A 10,252-nucleotide genomic window follows, 5' to 3' on the forward strand; every position below is an offset into this window, starting at 1 on the left:
CATACGTGGCCTACCAAATGGGAATCATATGGATTTCATACGGAAGAATGTGAAGCATTTGCATGGCTTTTATCTCAGTTATGCCCTATGCAAGTGCAATGCATATTTTAAGTGGTAATTTGATTGTGATTTATGGGTTAAATTGTGTACCCACTTGGAACTATATTTTATGTTAATTCAAGAGTTGAGGAGACTCCTGGCTCTGTTACTGAACACGCATTATAGCAATGGTTACTATTAGATTAGAATGTAGGGCTTTAACCTTTTAACAAAAGTTAAGCTTGTTTTTAGACATTAAACTCAATTTAAAATGGTTTCAAGCAAACATGCAAGGCATGTTGTTAAATCACCAGACTGTGCGTACTGAAATGTCTCCAGATAGTTGATAGTAGATATGCTACCGGTATGTTATAGTCAGGGACCCACAAGCCCAAAAGCTGTGGTGTCATGCCGTACATTTTGTTTCTGTTTCATCTATTAGTTTGGTCATTAAGGTCCACAGAATGCGAGGCCTGCTCTGCCGAAAACATCGCAAAACAAAAAGTTAGGATCGTTTGTATATTCACTGTCCCATCGACTTCACTATAAAGGAAAAGAAAAATATAAAAAAATAATCTGCTTTAAGTAGCATGTGAGGGGTCAAACTAGGGGTTCTTCATGATTCCAAATCCATTGTAAGCATTTATGTATTTATTTTTTTGCATGAAAAACAATCCTTTCTTTGCTCTGCTCTGATTGGCTGAATTAAAAGTGCAAAGAAAGTCTCCTCGGTATACCGTAAGACAGTGAACCAATTCCAAGGATTTGACTTCGAGGAACAACTGAACAAGAAGGTAACACACTGGAATTGTGTGGTTGAGACATTACCATAGTAATGGTCAATGAGTTGTATTGTTTGATACAAACTACTAACCTTGAAGACTGTCTTTATTAGAGATTAGATTCTCCACCTTGTGTTTAACACCAAGTAGGGGTGGGCGATATGGCGATAATTATCGTCTCGGCGATACAGCTTTGCCACGATAGGCCATTTCAGAATATCGTTTCTCTCGTGATACAAACAGTCATTTAGAAAAGGCTCTGGATACAGCGAGTGCACGTTCCATGAGTCGCAGCTCTATTGCTTAATTTATACTTCTATAGTACTGTGGTGTAATTCGCCAAAAAGAACAGATCTACAAGCTATAACGTGTCGCGGCTCAACGTGTCATATAGTTTGAGGATCTGTCCCCTGCTTTCACGGCCCCTCCCCCGTGCAGCACGCAGACAGGCTACAGAGTGTCTACAGCACTGACTGAGTTGTGATTGTGTGCAGGAGCACGGCACAGTGGTCCACGATTTAGTTTCACTTTCACGGGACTTTAGTAAAGCAGTGATGCAGCTTGGCCTGCATTCTTTGAAGCATATTTTTTATAATGGATGCATTAAACTAACAGGACGCAAACTACTTATCCGTCCTGCTATCGCTATCAGCCATCTCACTGCTTGCAAAGCTGAACTGTGCTGGAGTCTCATCCATAGCTGTGTGTTCTGGCAGTATTGATGAGATGATTTAGATCACCTTGTAAATCCATGCATCTGTTTTTATTAACTATAAACAAGTAGCTATTTGCTGCTATTTGTAAAGTGCTTATGTTTTCACCATTGATGCATGCGTGTGTCGTCGCGAATCGCGGTGAAATCGTCGCGTCTATTTTGCGTCTATTTTATCTATTACATAATTGGCTTAGTCATAAAAACCATGCCATTATTGTTAGTAGAAAAGCGAAAAGCTAGGATGATAATGAGTGAGTAATTCTCTAAAAATAAAGCTTGTATCATAACAAACCTCCTGACTTTGGTTGGTCATAAGGTAATTTGTTTTCCCTCAAGTTTCAATGGTAAGGCATGGGTTGTTGTCAACCTGTGGGTCGAGACCCCCAGAGAGGTCCCGCCAAATTGTTTTGAATATAGCCTATCTACAAGCTCACAACACTCAAAAAACATTTCAAAGGAACCCATAAAACATTTCTGGGACCCATTTGAATGACCTGAACCATCATCACACCAACTAGTAAATATTTTGAGGTAAAAGATGATAATTGTTTAATCAAACATCTGAATGTTATCATTAAAAAAAAACTATCTTTCTATCTGCAGCATAAAAATGAATAGATTATCTATAGAATATCTGTGTGGGTCTAATAAACCAACCATAAGGTAATTTGTTTTCCCTCAAGTTTCAATGGTAAGGCATGGGTTGTTGTCAACCTGTGGGTCGAGACCCCCAGAGAGGTCCCGCCAAATTGTTTTGAATATAGCCGATCTACAAGCTCACAACACTCTGATAACATTTTAAGGGAACCCATAAAACATTTCTGGGACCCATTTGAATGACCTGAACCATCATCACACCAACTAGTAAATATTTTGAGGTAAAAAATGATAATTGTTTAATCAAAAATCTGAATGTTATCATTAAAAAAATCATAGATTAGTCTATCTATCTTTCTATCTGCAGCATACAAATGAATAGATTATCTATAGAATATATGTGAGGGTCTAATAATCATAATAAACCTAAAAACCCGCATAAAACAGTATCGTGATAATATCGTGTATCGTGATACTGCATGAAGCATATCGTGATAATGCTTTTATCCAGTATCGCCCACCCCTAACACCAAGCCATTCATCATTACAGATGAACCAACTGGGGGAAGTTGAGCAGTCCTGTAGGGAACCCAAAAGGAGGAAGATTGAGCATCAGGTTTGTTATGTTTGTTTTATTTCATTTTATTACCATCTATTATCTATTATCTTTGTCTTTGGTGTTTGTTGTGTTTTTGGTCTCAAATAGTTTTTTACATTTAATGTAGTAGCTTAGTGTTGATGGGGGGCTTCCACCCCTCCCCCTTTTTAATAGATAACTATTAAAATATAACAATTAAACCATGGTCATGATCATCCTTTGTGTTATATTGCCTTTTATTTTTCCAAAATTCACATATTCATGAAGTGTATTTTCTGCATGTCATTTTACAGGTGAACGTAACAGCGGTAGTGTTGAAGGCCTGTTTCGTCCCTCTGTCACGTGTAAGGTTTAACAGTGGACTGTTGGATGTGAAGGATGAAATGGTTCCATTGGATATTTCTAAAAAGGTAATTTGATTATAAATGATATCTGTTGGTTGAGGCCTTATTACACCACATTGAACCCTAGAGAAACAACACAGTGATGATACATTTTCATGTGTCCAGAGCTTGTAGATCACTTGTTTTTGATCAATAGATTTGAGGTATTGGTGATAAAAGGAGAGGGACAATAATAGTTGGATCAAATCAGTGAAGGAAATACGTATTCCTATAATGATGTTAGAAGATGAACAGAACTCTGCTACCTCCAAGAAGAGACTGTACCACATGTATTTATGGATTCATGTATTTTTTTTGTAGGTGGAGTTAAAACCAGGTGTTGTGGCAGTGTCCTCAAAGCCATCACCTGACAGGGATGTGAAACCACTCATAAAGGAAGAGGGTCTTTGTATGCCGTGCACAATAGACACTAAAGGTGAGAGCGATGATGATCCTAATGCTTGCTTGTGCTCAGAAGAAGAGTGTCCTGACTGAACTACCATTAATTCTAAAACGGCTAGTTCCATTCCTTGATTCTGATTGGCTGGTTTTCCTTAATTGCTGTGGTATATGAGACTATAACCCACACCTTGAATCAGTTTATATCAAACCCAGGTGCGTTATTTCATTCCACAGTGTCACACAGTGCAGCGATTATCTGCACCTGTGTTGTTGGCAAAAAAGCTGGGAACTATTTTCTTGTAGCTGGGAACTTTCCTGCAGACCTTGTAGTGAATTATTAGTGAAATAGAACAGTTTTAATTGGGACATATCGATGATTTTTCATGTTAACATATTGTAACTGTTTTAGAAAAGCAATAAGCCACGCGAGGCATGTGGTTACCTGGTATTTTATAACGGCTGAGAAGCGTGGTGAGACACGAGGCGCAGCGTCTTCTCTTGTGGCTTATTGCTTCATTTTCCTCCTGCTAGACGGTGTCCCTCTTTGTAAAGAGGAGTCTTCACCAGAACAGAAGGAGCAGGGTTCCAGACTGATCCAGAAAGAACCAGAACCTCCACACATCAAAGAGGAACAGGAGGAGCTGTTCCAAACACAAGAGCATGTCCCATTAGAGGCTGATGGGACAATGTTGACATTAGTAACAGTGAAAGGTGATGAAACTGATGAAAACAGAGAAACAAACGCTCCAGCCAGCACCTCCTACACACACAAACAATTGCAAGCTGGTGCAGATGACTGTGAAACATCACAAGGAACTAGTGATGCTCAGCTCCTCTCTTCACACTGTTCTGAATCTGACACTGAAGACAGTGATGACTGGGAGGAGACCAGGGAAGACCGGTCAATTTTAAACACAAACAAATCAAACGATACACAACACGTGGAAGGACAAAGACCGTCTATGAGCAATAAGCTTTTCCATGCTGTGAAATCATCAGAACAGTGTCCGTCCATGGAGACTCATAGAGGGGTAAATCCCTTTGTATGTACACTTTGCAGCACCGGCTTTAATCGAAAATATCTTCTGATGCAGCACATGAGAGTTCATAGACTTCATACAGGGGGAAAACCCTTTAGCTGCACAGTTTGTGGCAGCAGCTTTAGTCAAAATAGTAATCTGAAGCGGCACATGAAGGTTCATACAGGGGAAAAACCCTTTAGCTGTACACTATGTGGGAACAGCTTTAGTCGAGAGGGTCATCTGAAGCAACACATTAGGATTCATACAGGGGAAAAACCCTTTAGCTGCACAGTTTGTGGCAAAGGCTTTAATCATACGGGCAATCTGAAGCAACACATGCTAATTCATACTGGGGGAAAACCCTTTAGCTGCACAGTTTGTGGCAGCAGCTTTAGTAACAATAGTCTTCTGATGCAGCACATGAAGATTCATACAGGGGAAAAACCCTTCCTCTGTTCACTTTGTGGTAAAAGCTTTAGTCGAGAGGGTACTCTGAAGCAACACATGCTAATTCATACAGGAGAAAAACCCTTTAGCTGCACAGTTTGTGGCAGCAGCTTTAGTAGAAACGTTGTTCTGAAGAAGCACATGAGGATTCATACAGGGGAAAAACCATTTTGCTGTACACTGTGTGGTAACAGCTTTAGTCAAGAGGGTCATCTTAAGCAACACATGGTAATTCATACAGGGGAAAAAACCCTTTAACTGCACAGTTTGTGACAGCAGCTTTAGTAACAATAGTCTTCTGAAGCGGCACATGGAGATTCATACAGGGGAAAAACCCTTCATCTGTTCACTTTGTGGTAAAAGCTTTAGTCAAGAGGGTCATCTGAAGCAACACATGCTAATTCATACAGGGGAAAAACCCTTTAACTGCACAGTTTGTGACAGCAGCTTTAGTCTAAATAGTGCTCTGAAGCGGCACATGAAGGTTCATACAGGGGAAAAACCCTTCCTCTGTTCACTTTGTGGTAGCAGCTTTAGTCAAAAGGGTAATCTGAAACAACACATGAGGATTCATACAGGGGAATAGCCCTTTAGCTGTACTATGTACAGCACCATTTCCACTGTAGGGTTGACCCAGAACTAGACACCTTGCAGTAAGCAGAATATGAGGGTTCAGTTAGGGGGGGGCACCTTACAGTAAGCAGAAGCTTTGTCTTTTTCTGAAGTCTGGATATGTGCATGAGGAACATTCATTCCAATCACAGTATGACAAGCCACAGTCCGCCTCACCACTTAAAGGAACTTTTGGTTCCTTTGATAGCAGGGTTGCTTAACGAAATTATCGAAACGAAGCGGATAAAAGCGCCAAACTTTTTTTGAGGCTTCTTTAGGACCTAACGATGGATTTTAGCCTTGGGTACCAAACTTTATTTTGATGTTTACCCATATAATATCCATATCAAGTTGGGCTCCCATCGACTTTCTATACAGGAGGAAAATACCCCGAAAATAAATCTGCTTTAAGTAGGATTTGAGGGGTCTAACTAGGGGTTTGTCATGATTCTGAATCCATTGCAAGCATTTGTTTTGCACAAAAAACTTTATTTGGGCTAGAAATGGGAGCCCAACTTGATATGGATATTATATGGGTAAACGTCAAAATAAAGTTTGGTACCCAAGGCTTTTATCCGCTTCGTTTAGATAATGTCAAAAACCAGCGTTAAGCAACCACGCTAGATTATATGAATAATTATGCCTATTGCATATAGGCATGAGGGTTTTGAGCCACTGAATGAAACCAGGCAGCGCTTCCCTTCTTATGTTTTAAACTGATAAGATAACAATGTCAATGTTTTCCACTTTTATGATGTCACTTTTTATGATGTTTTATGATGTAAAAAAAACTAAGCTATAGTGCGTAGTAGGCCCTAAGTGAAAGTGAGGAAAGTCTTCTTTTGTGCATTCTTTTGAAAATAAAACTAACCCTAACCCTAGGGTTAGGGTTAACCCTAACCCTAACCCTTATACTATTATACATGTTATTATTATTATTATATAATTTATGTATTTATTTTTTGCAAGGTATTGTTCTAATCTTTAGTAAATATATTTACTACCAGCATTTCTGACCAGCATTCCTGGTGATGCCAGTAGTGATGTGGCACACTGGCATCGCCAGTGTGATTTCACTGGCATCGGCGGTGGTGAGCGCACCTTATGCACGCTCTGCTGGCGCACAAGGCAAATGTTTGCCACTTTTTCAATCAATTGATATCCTAATTTCTACCTTTTTATATCGAACGGTTGCACTCCAAGAATAAATACGTTTCTACTCCAGAGAGACCGTCCAAATGGAGGATTTGCGCTCCCAAATTTTATGCATTACTATTGGGCAGCAAATTATTCAAAAGATACATTCTGGTTACATCAACCAGAAGAAGTCTGGTGCTGCATGGAATCCCACAGTCTTGCTCAACCTCCCTTCGAGCCCTCGTCTGTTCCTCTCTACCACTGACTCCCCCACACTACACCTCGTCTGTTCCTCTCTCTACCACTGACTCCCCCACACTACACCTCCAGCCCTAAAGTGGTTCATGTATGTTATATAATATTATAATGTATATCTGCAAAGTAACTAGTAACTAAAGGTTTCAAATAATTGTAGTGGAGTAAAAGTACAATGTTTGGATCTAAGATGTAGTGGAGTAGAAGTAAAAGTATTGGAAAGTGGAAATACTCCAGTAAGGGGGGTGCTCTCCAGTCCGACATGTTGCCACACCGACATTGACTTCGTATTGTCGGAGTGGCAACACTTCCATAGAGGTTAGGTTTAGGGTTAGGGTTAGAGATAGGGTTAGTGTCGGAATGGAGACATGATGTAACCCTCAAGTAATGTTCAAATATCTCAGAATTACACCGCTTGCTGGCCTGGGGAGGAAGACACCTTTCAAGAGTTGTCAAACTTTCTCAATGAAGAAGATCAAAAGTTGTGGAATGATGTGAATGTTGACTGATAAGCAGTATGCAGTATATTCTGACAGTAAGATCCTCACTGTTCATTAATCCTTATGTTTTATTTCATGTGTTATGTTTTTATTTTTGTTTGGTGGGGGTGGGGGAGGGGGGCAACATTGAATAAAATAAACAAATGTATATTTCCATTAGAGGGGAAAAAGAGAATATCACATTAAATTAAAACACATTTTTATTAACACCCCTTTTTTGTATAAATAAGATAAGGTCTGAATTATATTTAGATATTTTGTAAATCAATAAATTACCTCTGTGAGAGAAAAAACATGCTTTTTATTATTTATGAAAATTATATTATATTATAACTATTATAGACTCAATCATAACTAGTTCCCAGTTCCCACAAAGCCACATATGATGCAATCACACATCAAGTCATGACATCATAGAACTACTACAGCTATTTGAATAAAGTTATGAATGAAATGTTTTCTCTTTTCTGTTTCAAGAAGTAAACTGAAACATGATGTCACACACCGGAGTCTCCGTGTCTGTCTGTCTGTCTGTCTCTCTCTCTCTCTCTCTCTCTCTCTCTCTCTCTCTCTCTCTCTCTCTCTCTCTCTCTCTCTCTCTCTCTCTCTCTCTCTCTCTGGTGGTCACGTGACCCAGGCACGTCGCTTCATGCGGAAGTGTAGATGTAAACAAACAGCGGTGATACTAAAATCCTTTAGACTATAATACGTTGAAATAATAAAGGCTCAGGGGAGCAATTTGACTGCGAAAGTAGAGCTTTGATCGAGTGACTATAAAAAACGAGTCCATTTGAGTCATTGAATTGAGTCAAACGACCAACTTCGGAGCAACGGGAGGTTGTTGGTTGCTCAAAATCATCATCACAATCTTTGGATAACTCATGGCTGTCCTCTGGTAAACCTTTATTATTACAATCCTTCCACACCTTTTCACACAATACTGTTGGGGGCTTTATTTACTCACTACTTATACTAAAAGGAATACATGCAAATGAGCTGTCCCTGCATTCAGCAATAGGGTTACACACCCTAACCCAGTGTTTTCTCAATCTTTTTTGGCTTGAGTAGAGTAGAGTACCCCCTTTCCCTGATCATTGAATTAAAACCATAACTAGTGGTATATGATGCTAACCCCCTTTCCCTGATTATTGAATTAAAACCATAACTAGTGGTATATGATGCTAACCCCCTTTCCCTGATTATTGAAACCATAACTAGTGGTATATGATGCTAACCCCCATTTCAAGCATAACATCACATCAATTCTGAGTGAGAATTTCAAACGTGCCTCCTGAACAGATATATTTTCAACACTGTGGCCATGACATTTCAGTCCAGTTTTCATGTCAATAACTTACATTCAAACATCATTCAAACACATCCCAGTTGCCTGGTACCATGTCATTTGGGTTAGCAACTGTCAGTCTCACAATAAGTTTCTCCAAGTGTATTTTCATTAAACATAACAGTACATATTTTGTTCTCCTTCTAATTCAATTTTAGTTAATAATTTAACTATGTATATTATTATCATGATCGACTTATACTTCTATTTTTCTTTTTTGGGGGGGCATTTTGAGGGTCACCAGCCCATTCGCCTAAAACGTATTTGCCTCAACACATTTGGTCCTTTCGCCTGGCACTTTCGCCTAGTCTTCTCCGCCGTTGAAGAGCCATTTCGCCTAAATGTTCAAGGGTACGGCTTTTTTATCCATTTTGCCTGGCTTAAAATGTTAAGTCGAGTGTCTTTAACTAGGCAACGATGACACGCGATGCAGCGCACTGGCCGGGCTGCCACATGTCTGTCCGTGTGTCAGACAGACAGACAGACAGAATTTGGCACAGAGCAGAGGAGAGTGCACCACAGACATATAAAGCTAGACGCCTCCTTCGGCTAGGGGGCGTATGCATTGAGCAACCAAGGGAATCTTCGTCGCTTCCGTGTTCATTGCTTCCGCGTGCGTCAAACGCGTGCGAGCGATGTCCAAGGCTGTCTATGAAGGGAGCGCTCGTTTTATGGTAGATGTCCCAGTTATTGTCCACGACATTGCAAGCGGCGCGAAGGCCGGCGCTCGGGCGCGAAAAGTTACGAAGCCGTGGTGGCCTGGGCAAGCGCACGATAAACGCAATGATAATTGGGTTTTGGTGCACCTCGCGCGGTCCAAGTGACTACAACCGAGCGCTCCCTACGTCCGGTTCAGCCAATCACAGGGGGCTTGGGGGAGACCGGAACAGGGACAGCCTTGGGCATCAGCCAGACGCGCGTCAAACATACGGAAGTCGGTAAGCCAATCAGAGGCAGGTGGGGGCTGGTCTTTACGTATGCAGCCTATAAGAACAGCTGAGCAGCGCAACATCGGAACTGGCTCTGTTGAATTGAATTTACCCTTTGTCAAGTCCCGCCCGTTGTCCCGCCCCTCTTCACACCCATTGGTCGCTGTGTCTTGGTGGGACATACGGTGGGACACGCCATCCACTACCATTTTAATTCAGTTGCTTCGTATTGTTATTCTGTGTGTTCAATTTAATTTCAAACTTGGTTTCAGTCAAATGGAGCTGCTCAGTGGCAGTATAGTGACTCAGCATGTATTTAAATGTTTTTATTTCTCCAAAAATTATGTTTTAGCTAATTCAACATAAAAAAGGCGGAACCAGGGCAGGACAAGGTAGATAGAGCCTGCTGGTTGGTCAGTCAGGGACCAACCAGAAGGCTGACAAAGGGTGAATTGTGGTCCTTGGAAAAGTCACGGAAAAGACACACTG

This window comes from Nannobrachium achirus (assembly GCF_963921795.1).
Source record: "Nannobrachium achirus genome assembly, chromosome: 1".
In the NCBI taxonomy this organism is placed as follows: Eukaryota; Metazoa; Chordata; class Actinopteri; order Myctophiformes; family Myctophidae; genus Nannobrachium; species Nannobrachium achirus.